We start from the raw sequence: 13367 nt of genomic DNA on the forward strand, positions 1-13367 counted from the left end.
TTGGTCACAGGGGATTTTCTACCAACAATAAGCACCATGAAACAACGTTTTTAATTTAAGTGCAATGAACACCCATTTCAAGTATGGGATATGAAGCCGTCTTGGGTTCCGTCCTGAAATATCTTAATTTTGAGATTGAAAATGAGCTGAAAAATTTCTTAAGGCAGGCTTGGGCTACAAAACTAAGAATAAAGCAACAACTGAAAAGTCCCTCTTTATACAACACCTTGTGTGAAATACTGAAATGAAGAGGGGTCTCTTTATCACTCTGAGTGAATTAGTTGCATTCATGACTTAGATGTGTTTTATATCCACGAGTGTATTTATATTGTTTGGTTCAGTTTTATAGCTTTAAAGAAAATTTGAAAATTTTTACCAAACATTTTTCTCATCTTTGCCATATGTGGAATCAACAGGTGGGGTAGATTTGGGAAGTAGCACGGTCAAATGACAGAATGCAATGTTCCTAGCTAGAGTAATTGGACGGCAAATATTCGATATCAAATATTTTTTACCAATTACCATCAAGTAAAAGTCAATAAGCTCACCGGCGATGAATCAGTAGGCCAATGAACCTATTTTATTATCGGAACAATAGAATCCATCGAAATCATCGAAACGATTGCTGTAGATTGAATTCACCAAGATTTGAAAAAGCATAGGAAACGATTCGTAACTGTTCTATTTTATTCGAATCTAATAGCCCCTTTAAACTTCTTGGAAAGCAAATCTTGTCTGGATGCTCACGAGTATCGCCGGCATTATTGCAGAGGCAGAGCAACGCTCACACCGCGGCCGGACAATAAATTAAGAATGCTGTTTGCAATTCCGATCTGAGCGTCGTCGTCGAGGTAATCCAATTCACTTGGATGACAACTATAAAGCGGTGATCATGCGTAGGAGTTAACTCTTATGGCAGACCATTTGGAAGGTCGAGTTTTACATGCACAATACCCGCTCCTGTCACTCACTATCGACAACGAACGATTTCGATAAAGTAGCCACCATTCTAGCATCGTTTCCTTCTGATCATTTAAAAATTCGCTCCGACCGAACGAGCAAAGAGTGCAACTTTCATTCATTTGCTTAAAGTCTTGAATAAATTATTTATTTATTTGATGCTCGCAGATTGTTTGAGCCGGTTTCAGCGCTGCTACATTTTTAAAAATTTTGAAGATAGTTTTGAACGTTTAGACACAATTTGCCTGCCAAGTTGAGTCAACTTGGAGTTCGATTCGATCAAATCGAACAGTTGCGAGTCACCTCATGCGTTCACCAGAGCTTGACGGCAGCTACTACATTCAAGTGTCCGAACTAGGGCGTAACCGAAGGTGACCTCTTAGAGTCGGCACTGCACACGCAAAAGCCTAGTGAGCTGCTGCTGCACGGGTCAACTCGCTGCTCTGTCTTGACGAAAGACCGACGGGATAACTTTGTCAATGAGATATTCGTTAATGAGGCCGCCGAATGGTCCAACCCTGAGGCATGGATTTTTTTTGCCTTCATTAATCTCGGACGTTCCTCAGACCTGTATCTTATGGGAGCTGCGCTCTCGGTCACCCGCGGGAGTCCTCTTTTCCCCTCCTTCGCCCAGGTACCGAATTTACCAGACCCACCCCGCCCCTAGCCCCTTCCCTTGTAACCAACCACCCCGTTTCCTCAACAGCCCTCCCCGCCTTCACGCAAATTGACTCCCTTAATGGCCGTCGCCGACGTTCCCAACCCCTTTCACTTTCATTTTCGTTCCCAGCCCGCGAATCCAGGTCGACCTCCCCATGTCCGTCCATTCCTTATCTCTCTCTCTCTTTCCTCATCTCACCCTCCCGCCACCACCACACCCTCCTCACTCCCCCATCTCCTCGCGAGCACCGCCACCTGACGAAGGCACCACGCTCCACCAAACCCGCACCCTCCCTGAAGACCAAATCCCTTCCTCCTGTATAAGTGTGCTATATATCTACATCGCGAGAGGGAAATGTACCTCACCGAGGACTCAACGGTAACGGGATTATTTTTTCCTCTAATTTTCTTGCGCCTTCCTTATTCATTGCTCCCTCTCTCCCTTCCCCTTCCGTGCGCACCAGTCTCTCCCCCACCTTATCGGAACGGTCCCTAGTCGATTGACGCACACGACTCTGGTTTCTCGCACGAAATCTCAATGCAAAATGAGTGAACAATCGATCGGAACGTGGGGCGAAACAATGGCGAGGGCTGGACGCGGGAGGGTCGCCCCTTTTTCGCGCTGGATTTGTTTCAGGTTTCAAGGACGAAGGGATCACTCATTACTCGGGAGGGTGTGGATCGATTGCAAAGAAAATTCCGTTTCCTTCAACCGCCCCCTCATCCAGTCCGACTCCGTGAGGGACATAATTAGACCCGTGCCACCGTGTGACCTCAAAATCACTTCAGCTAGCTATAAAGATATTCGCCCCCATAGAGTGCCGACTTTTACCACGGCGGTAGCAAGACTGTGTCAGAATATCCCAGTGGATTTTTTCAAATTTTGGTTTCTTCCCAGTGACAGAATTCATGAGGGAAAATATCTTAGAAACTCAGTCGCTCCTACACCTAAAAGAATTTGCACGATCATGGAGCGCCTGGCCAAGTTAGTCCGATCGGTAACAAGCCAGTCTGGTGAGGCATACATACAAGTGGTGGGTTCGTAGCACTCTTCAGGAATGGAGAGTATGTTTATTCTACATTAAGAATCATGGGTAAAAAGATATGATGCGACCTCAATCATTTCATTGCTTTAAACTGAAATCCACCCTCACTCTTTCCTACAGTTCGACGCACTAAAGAGACGACCTGTAGCAGCAGTTATGATATCAATGAGAACCACATCAAAATATCCCTTGAGGAATCAATACTATTGATTACAGAGACGAAGATTATTACAATTTTCCCCTTTGTAAGATTTATTATCATAAAAAATTGATTATTATTTATAAATCTTTATTAAGTAGAAAATTGCAATAGTCCTCGTCTCTGTTATTATGGAACTGTTCCACCACATCACACCTGAATCTGTAATTTATATTATAATACTCTTGGAATCACTATATTAAGTTCATTTTAGGATATTGTTGAAAATTATTCCGCAGTGTTCACCAGAGGGAACATTGTATGCTTTATAAGTCAATGCGAAACATTTAAGGAGAACACCTTTTTGTGAAAAGTTAAGCAGTTGATGATGATTTTCTCGTAAAGTTCGTGCAAACCATTTTTCAAACGGATGCGACCTTAATCTAGGCTAAAGTTTTGATTCGGTTCCGCAACTGCTTTGCATAATTAACCGACGGAATTATGCCAACGATATTATTACTCCTACATCGGCTGGATCTAGAGAGCGATGGGATCAAATTTTCGATTAGATTTTGCAAAAAATTAAACATTGAAAATTTTCCAAATGGGAGAACCTACCGGATGCGGTATAAAGTCTAGTAATTTTTTTGTGGCAAGTGAAATCAGATAGAGTCTCTCGTCTCCTATTAAAGTGGCCTGATTTCTATAGCAATGCCATGCACTTCACCAAAAATTAAATATTAGAGGAATAATGAGGTAAATAGATACATTTTATTTGGATTCATATTTTTTTAACTGGTGTAATTTAACTATTAGAAATAAAATTATCAACTGTGAGTTTTATCCATCTACTTTAGTGCCGTTAATATTAAATCTGGTATTAAATAGAAGAAAAAATGGGAATTGATATGGACACACAAATCCGACAAGTCAAATGATCAACAGAAGATGATATAATTGCGTATGAGTAGAAAAACAGGGAGGAATATGGTGACACCAAGTACATATCTGCGGAATTTTTGTGATGGAAGGAAACTAATTGGAGATATTGCAAAATATTTTTCGAAGATTCCAAAAGCTCACTCTGAGCACTTAGAAAGATAAAGTTGAACGGATAATCTGATTTGGAATTAAAATTTAATTTCCGGCCAACAAAGAGAAATCGATTCCGCATTCCTAAAAATATCACAAAAGTGAACAATATCTTCGCCAATCTTCCTTGGCAGTCCCTTACTAAAATTTACGATATTATTAAAGGAGGAGGCAGGTGCTCCATGGGAATCCACTTTTCGCATTCCAGGTGATAATCGAGTGTGTGCATCACAATGTGATACCCGATGACGATCACACGAAAGGCTGATGTATTTTAATGGCTTTCTTTAATCTTTGTGCAATTAATACGTCATCATTTGTAAATTTTAATTGTCAATGCATTTGTACACTGATGAAAAATTGATGTTCTGCTCAAGTGTATTTTTGAATAAAGTACTCTATTTTTATGCAGAACTTCTAGCAGATTAGTTTTTGCTCAGGTGTGGCTTCTTCATTATCACAAACTAAATCAATTCAAATAAATATTAAATCACCTTATTTTAAGTGTTTTTAAATCAATAAACCCACTAAAAAAATAAAAAAATAGGAAATCAATGCAATCTGACTTCATGTGAAATGATTTATTACTTGTCCTTGTTTCTCTAATGGGAAATAGCACTGAGTTACAATATTTATTGCAATGAATCCTTTTAGAACTACTTCAATTCCATCCTAAAGCCGAAAATAATAGTGAGTTACTCGATAAATGTATTAATACATTAATCTGTCAGTGATAGCCGCAAGCATATGAGAGAAGAGATATCTACTTACACTAAAGAAAACAAAATAGTCGACACGCTGGTTAATTTGTGAGTGAGGGTAGAGCTCACTTTATGCATCGCAACAGTGCTTAAGATTAACGCATCAAGAATGTACCTTTCGCCGTGCCGCGGGGCTTTCCGGAGGCACTCAGAATCAAACTCGGACCAGATATCTTAGCGCCTTACCCACTATACAAAATCGCCCTCATCCTTGCCCTAAAGGTGCTATGCTACTTTTTGACTAATCTTAACACATACATATAAGTTACTAAAGGATGCGCAATTGATTGAGGAAACCGTGGCGGATATACATAGAAGCTATTGAAAATGTCCAAGCATTAATTGCGAATGAAAGCATTCAAGCTAATATTGTAAACCGAGCTATTCATTCAAGATCTCTTTGCAAAAAAAGTATATCTTTATAAAAAAGAATGCACCCAAAAATCTCCAACACTGGTAACAAATGAATCCCCATCTGCCGAGTGGAAATCGGAATATAACCATTATGGTACACTAGGGATAAGAATATTTGATCTCTGGGATTTTTCTCTATACGCTATGAAACTCATGAAGTGTAAATTCACTCTTAGATTACAGTCGGATCATTACAAAATTAGCCTATTATGAAAGTTGGCGTATTTAAGCATATATTCTAAATGTGAATGAGCTTAAATAATGCTTTACATTGGAAATGGTTGTTTCCCACGATCGTTAGAAATCAAACTAAACTTGACCGTGAATGGTGATATGAAAGAAACACTAAAACATATTTTTTACTCAATTGCTGACTCAAAACCATCCAGCGGAGGAATAAAAAAAAGAAAAAGGCTAACAGCCGTTCACGCTGCTTCGTTTCATGGTGATTCATCCGCCGATTCCTTAAAAACATTTTTTAGTTGGCATGGTTTCCATGAGTTTTTGTCAAAAGTCTTGTACGGATTTAAATTGATTATGTATTTTTTGGGTTTTAGCCTTGATGGTACGTTTCATGGAATGCCGGAAAAACGTGTCTTAATTTAACATTGATTTAACAAACTTTAACTTCTTATAAACAATTTCGATCATTTCTCAATCACGAACTCTGCGTTGCAAGCGCTAGAGCATGTCGTCGTTACTCAACGATATGCACCATCAGTTTGGAGGCGATAAAACTAATAATTTAAAATAAAAAAAATTTAAATCGTGGTCGTATCAAATAACATTATTCATCTTCAAAATTTCTCCGCGGTGAAATTATGGCAAATCAGATGACTACCTGGAGTATATAGGAAGGACTTATCCTCGGTCGGAAGAAGGATTTATAGCTCTTTCACAAAGATATGAATACTCTTCATTGGGGTACTCATTGCACCCAAGTTGATGGACCGTGAAAATACAAGAAATCAAATAGGTAAACCTCACACCCACCATAAAACGAAATGATCGGAGGAGAGTCGATGGCAATTTATTTTAATACCTTTGTTGATGAATCGAAAATGGATGAAACTGACAGTACTTCAATAAAAATAGCAGTGGACATTTTGTGAATCGGTCGAAAAGAAAAGTATCAGAGGAAAATAGTGCAATAAAACACGTGTGAATGTTATGTGATAGGTATAACTATACTATGGCCATAAATTATTTTGATTCTTTGTAAACGCATAATGTTATTCAATGCATTTAACCTGCCAGGGCTAGTTGTTTATGGTCTGGTTCAGGACTAAAGGATCCCAAGGCTATATGACGTAACCGGGTTTTTAAAAATCTGTTAAATGTATTAAATTCCTGGCATAGAGGTAGTTAGTTCATGGATTTTATAAATCCTAGATAGTTTGTTAAAAAGTGGATCAGGTTCTCTTCCGATTTCTCTAACTGTTAAGGGACTTTCATGCTATAGAAATTTGAATAGTTTATTTTGACCACAGTAGGCATTTCTTCAGGTGGTTGCCTTGGGGTTGTAATTAAATTGAGATCATATTCTTTAAATCAAAGCAACAATCCCCGGACCCTATATATATATTTATATATAATTATAATTTTTTTAAAAATTTGCTATGAAAATAAGACATTTCTCCAGGTAAAATACTGGATGATTCAATTATTTAGTTCATATGAAGTCTTCTTCACTGGTCCACCACGTCAGGAATTTAATTTCTTGTTTGTTTTGAGCACATGCATATATATATATATATATATATATATATATATATATACACTATGCATTTATATGTATGTATATATATATATATTACCTTGATCAAAAAGTTCCCGGAATAACCACCGTGTGGCGCTCCCATCGTTCCGATTTGAGTTCTGTTTTTTTGTTAAATTGGTACATCTGTTGTTGATATTCCCTTTAAATCTTAGTGTCATAACTTGACATTTGCAAAAGTTACGTAGCCAAGAGTACATCTATCTCTGTGTGTGTTGGCGATTTTTTACAATTGCAGAAATGGATTTAAATTTGCAACAACGAACTTGTATTAAATTTTGCGTAAAAAACGGATTTAGTGGCGCACGGACGTTGGAAATGTTGGAAAAGTGTTTCGGCAACGATTCTCTAAAAAAAACGGTCGTTTACCAGTGGCACGAGCGGTTCAGAAGTGGTCGTGAGTCAATCGAAGATGATGAACGCAGTGGCAGACCATCGACATCGAAAGTCGGTGAAAAAATTGATAAAGTAAAAGAAATGTTGGTCAATAACCGCAAATTAACCATCAGAGAAATAGCGGAGGACTTGAACATTGCCTATGGATCCGCCCAAGACATTGTGGTTAATGATTTGGGTTTCCGTCGTGTAGCAGCAAAGTTGGTGCCGAAAGACCTCAATTTCATGCAAAAAAGAGACCGTGTTGACGTCGCAAAAGACATGATTTGCGAGGCTGAATCCGATCCCACATTCATCAAAAGGATCATTACTGGAGACGAGACGTGGGTTTATGAGTACGACACGCAATCCAGACATCAGGCAAGTGAATGGCGTTCACCAAATGAGCCGAGACCAAAAAAACCACGTCGTTTTCAGTCAAAAAAGAAGGCAATGCTGACGGTTTTCCTGGATTACAACGGTGTAGTGCATCATGAATTTTTGCCAGAAGGCCAGACAGTAAACAAAGAGTATTATTTGGGCGTTATGAGACGTTTGCGTGAAGCAATTCGCCGAAAGAGACCAGAAATGTGGGCAGAAAACTCGTGGATTTTGCACCATGATAACGCACCGTCGCACAGTGCTATCATTATTCGTAATTTTTTGACGAAAAATGCAACAAATACCATCCAACAGCCACCGAATTCACCTGATTTGGCTCCCTGTGACTTCTTTCTGTTCAATCGAGTTAAAAAACCATTACGGGGAACGCGTTTTAGCAGCCGAGAGGAAGTAATGGAAAAATCGCAGGAAGCACTGATGGACATACCGAAAACCGAATATAAAAAATGTTTCGAGGATTGGATCAAGCGCTGGCATAAGTGTGTTGCAGTCGATGGGGATTACTTTGAAGGGGACAATATAGATTTAGATGAATAAACTTGTATTTTTAATTTTCTGAATAAATTCAGGGAAATTTTTGATCAAGGTAGTATATATACACACATAGGTTTTTAAATGCATATATATATTATTATATATGGAAAAAATTTATCGATTTCCTAAGTATATTTATCTGTTCAATTTTAAGAAACTCAGCATTCAATTGAAAACGAATTCCTTGCGAAGCCGAGTATTTCATTTGCCGTTATATAAACTCCGGATGTACGCTTAGGCGTGAGCGTCTCCATCCGAGAGGTAGGTGGTATATTAGCCCCGAAGGCGAGTTCGCGGAAGGTGGGCGCGCGCGGCGTGGACGCTGGATCCAATTGGCTCCCTTTGCAAGGCCCCACCCGACAAAGGAAGCAACTTCATCCGCCACACCTGCAACCCTCTCGTAAACAAACGAGCGAAGAATGATAAGGATTTGACGCCTTCATCCGATTTTCCCCCTCTACGCTCCATCGATAAGTTCTTATTTTCTCCCTAGAGCTAAGGAGAGTGCTGACGACGTTGGACGGGCCTTTTCTTGGCAATTGATCGTGGCGTCTCGAGTCGGCCGCGTAAAAAGGTTCATCGTTTTGTCAGAGATTCATGGAAGGTGCCACAATTTATTTGGCAGCCGCTCTGATGGAGTGCCAACGTCTTCTTTGCGAGGGGAAAGTGTTTCGACTGCTGAGAACCAATTGATGTTCAACGAGATCGGGGAAAAATAGGCGCGGAGATGTAGTGGAAGGAATATAAATGGCTTTGAAAAAGACTTTAAAAGTGGAAGAATTGCTTTGAGGTGATTATTTGATCATAAAAAATTAATTTGATTTCAAAATGTGCGAGATGCCTCTTCAGGTATTAGTTTCCCAATTAACTAATCCCCTAAACTGCCGATTTCCGTTGATAACTTTCTGGACAAACTCAAAAGCAGAAACATTGGTTCAAAATTAATTTTGACGATTCAAGGTGAATTTTTTCCATTATGTTTTCAAAATAGAGGAAAGGGGAAAGGAAATTAGGTGAATTATTATCAAGTTGCGCTTTTGACATATAAAAGATTGCCAAAAATATTACCATCAATATACATTAATTTCGAAAAAAATACGGTAATGTGGTTTTTATCAAATTTACAGAGTATATCCGACGTTCTAGTTAAAATCATCTTCAAAGAAAATTCGTTTATGGGTGAATTTTGCGAAAGAAAGCATTTCGGGAGGCCCTTTACGCAAGACGCAATACAAGTAAATGACTTTCAAAAAAAGTCCAAAAGATCGTCTTGACCTTAAATTCATGTTTACACTCAATAAATTGTTTTCGTTTAGAGAAAGAAAATACATATTACCGAAAGTATAGAAGCTTTAAAATGCTCATAAGATTAAGTTTATTTTAAAGCCTGCTGTTTTTAAATAGTGAACCGATTAAGATAGTTTATTGCTGTGTTAATCATCTCTTAATTTTTAAGTCTCACCTAAAACACACAATCAGACACCCCATACAATTCCGCATACCAGCTAACTCTCGATGAGTTAAACTACTATTAAAGGAATGATGTACACTGATCGGAAAAAATTATGACATGACTAAATAAATAGTAAAAATCATTAAATGAATAAATGCATATTTTTTCGTTGATACTCACCTAATTAGTAATTTGAACATTTTACAAAACATATAATAATTCACCTAAATATTTTCAGCAGCTTTTAGCAGACTTTTAGACATTATTTATAAGTTAATTACCCTCTGTATTTGATGGAGTAACGCAATGGCATGGGACTTTTGTGAAACAACTTTTATCACTTACTTGTGTATCTATAACTGGGCTCATTACTTTTCTTATATTTGGTTATCCTACTAACTGTTTACTTCGTGCTTTATATTATTAATATTTCGAAGAATTACTATATAAACGTTTTCGTATTTATATTACCTTTTTTTCTATTCGGAGAATTTATAGGTACTTTCGGATTGGAAAGATAAGCTTGATGTGTCTGTCGTAATTTAATTCGTTCACCTAATTAACATTATCTAGGGATATTTTAAAATTTACTACTCTCAACTTCAAGAAAAGGTGAGAAGCAAAAATTAAATGTGTTGTAACTTGCATTTATTTTCCCCTTCAGCGGTATTTACAATCTACCAAAACTTTTTTACCTCATGGCGAAATGCCATTTTGAAAGAGGTGAAACTTGGGTTCACTGGGCAATGAGGTAGGGCGTTTTGGAAATTATTCCCGAAAAGGAAAACACGTAGCTAGTGAAACCCTAAGCTTTATGTTGGTTAATATCTCTCGAGAAGACTTTTAAAGAACCAATAATTGGATTCGCCCCAGAAGATGTAAACCTTGGGTTTAATAGCGCAGGTAAACAATTGCCACAATCGAATTGGAGGTAATATTTTGAAATTTAAATTTCCAAAATGTATAGTATATCGTTCAGGTGTTGAAACAATCTGAGAATCTCCAATGCGGAGTGTGATTTAGGTAATCAGGCCGCCTGCGGAACTACACCGATCGTTATATGAGGTAGTGGAAGCTTCAACCCGTAAAGGATTTTAAAGTGAGGATAAAAGGGCTTGCCTGACTCCCGAATGGAAAAGAGTCGTTCTTAATAACCTAGAAATAAACTATAACGATAGTATTTTGGGTTTTTCTTTCTTCGACCGTGAAGGCTGTTTTAAATGTATTGTCTTCCTGGTTATGTAATCCTTTTATTTTGGAATTCAAGAACAGTTAAACATGTTGCCTAATTAAATATCAGATAAAGTGTGCTTCCTTAGTAATGAAAGTCGACGCACCGAGGTTGAACAAATTTGGCTGATCCGGTTTTCCCGCTGGGTCGCGCGTTCACTGTTAAATCCTCTGCCGCAAGCTTTAGTGGACCCTTGACCATGCAAAATAACCCTTCTGAAAACCTAAAAATTCAATTAGCACTACCACCAGATCAGAGCACGATAGTAGGAAGTTTAGTAAAGGAGATGATCACCCATTTCGAAGCTGCGTTATTTGTAACGAATTTGTCTAATGTTTCAAAACCCGAACAAGTTTGTGATGGATTAGATTAAAATCATTTCTAATTTAATTACACAATGTTTTCATGAAACTATAGAATTGGACCAAATTTCGTGAGTAGGTGGAAGGTATCTCACAATACCGAAAATATTAAAATTGGACAGTGTTGTTATTCCAAGATTTCAATCCAAATGAGAAAGCCTTTTATAAAAAAATTGATTTAAATGATAACGTAAGATGCACATAGATCCATAAAACATTTAGGTTTAGCTAGAGATAAATTTACTTTTTAATTCCTTATATCAGTATTATGAATAGTGAAGCAATATTAAAAAGAGTAGATTTAAATAATTGGAAGGAACATAAATAACCAGAGCCTATTAACATGGTGAGCATTTTGAATGATGCCATGATGATTTATTACTTTACTCCATTAGATTTAATTAGTTGACATTTTAATTTTGCAAAGGAGGCACACTACTTAAAGGCTTACTACTTAAAACGTTTTTGTGGATTCTAAGTAGAAACTTTCGAATTAACGTCATTTTTGCCTTGACCCAGAAAAAATGTTTCAAAAGCCATAAAAATATATCTATTATGAATCTATTTAAATGAAAGCTGCGGAAAAATATAAGTGATGAGAATTGAACAATTATATACAAACTTTTAAGCATTTAAAAACTCCTTATACTTTTTTTCATTGACAATGTTAATCTCGAAAAACTCAATTATCAAAATAAATATTTCACCAAGTTAAAAAAATTAATCTTTAGCTTTGATGCTTAAAACATTAATTACTCTCAACCGAAATTAAAATAGTTAATGAAATAGTTTGTATTCTTAAAATTTCTCTGTGCCATATTTCTAAACTAATATGTTCCAGAGGAGTGTATTAATGCAAGGGTAAATTCTGCGGTATTACATTTAACTAGGCTATAAAATGCATATTTAAACTATGAAACTGAAAACCAAAATGAAAACCACACTTTTGAACAGTTATGAAGATTAATGTGCAAGCAATGTAGTGTACGCATAGACACTAAAGGGTATACTGTTACGTTGATAGCAAAGAGAAAGGATTTAAGTTTTATTGAAAAACATTTTTGCACATTATAGGCATGAAATACCCGGTTTTTTCGGCGGTTTTCCGAGTCTTTGATTTTGATCCCGCATTAATGCGGAAATCATTTCTCCAAATTCCTTTTCACTGCTTCCGATTGAACGACCATATACCCAGAGGTGATCATCCAACTTTTTTCCATCATAGCGTAAAGCGCTAATTTATTTTCACTATTTTATTTTGGCAGATTTATTCTAATGATATAGAACACAAATAAAGGATACACTTCATTTTTACTATTGAGTGATTGTATAACTCTCTTGAATAACCGACGGTACCTTAGCCTCCACATAAATGCATGCCCCATGGCCTCAGACTTCATTAATTCACGAAGCGTGAAAGAGCTTGACTAGAACGTTCTTTACAGACCACTAAATCCGGCCCTCATGGAAGGGCGGCGAGGAAAACCTATTGGAGCAAGCGGGAGAGAAATAGAATGGGAGAGCGAGTACACGTCTGCTTGACTTTGAGAGAGCAAAGGGTGTTTTTGGAGGACACGTTAATGACGGCGGAGCGTTCGCCACGTCCCGAAGGCATCCCAAAGCCAGAGCGCCGAAGGAAAGGGGAGTGAGGAGGGTGGGAGAACACGCCCCGGAGCGACCACGTTCCTTCCATCCCACCCTCCTCTCCACTCTCTAGGAGGCCCCAACTGCCTGTCCCATCATATCCCTCTCTCACTCTTTCTTCCTCTGCCTCTCGTGCTTCCGTTATACAGTGGTAAGATCCTAGTGAGAGACAGAGAAAGAGAGAGGGTTGATCGTGATGTGAGAGAACTTCAAGGAGCGCTTGTGCGCGTGTGATGGGAGGCTTCAACGTGTGCATGAGAGAGGTAGACGTGGAAAACGGACGGAATTGAGATTGTTGCATGTGGAAGCGGTGGGAAAAGAGAAACATTATTTTATTCCACGAAATGTCTCACCGAGAGGAATGCCGACGAGGGCCAAGAGGAGATACAATAAAGGCCTGTTCTCACAGGAAAGTCCTGTACCACCCAATGTAAACGTTTTTTAAGAGCCGTTTCGAATTCACGCATTTAACCATTGGAATACATTAACTACGCAGCGCAGTCGATTCGGATTTTGA

Source organism: Hetaerina americana, unplaced genomic scaffold, assembly GCF_022747635.1.
Source record: "Hetaerina americana unplaced genomic scaffold, ioHetAmer1.1.p SCAF_11, whole genome shotgun sequence".
Lineage (NCBI taxonomy): Eukaryota > Metazoa > Arthropoda > Insecta > Odonata > Calopterygidae > Hetaerina > Hetaerina americana.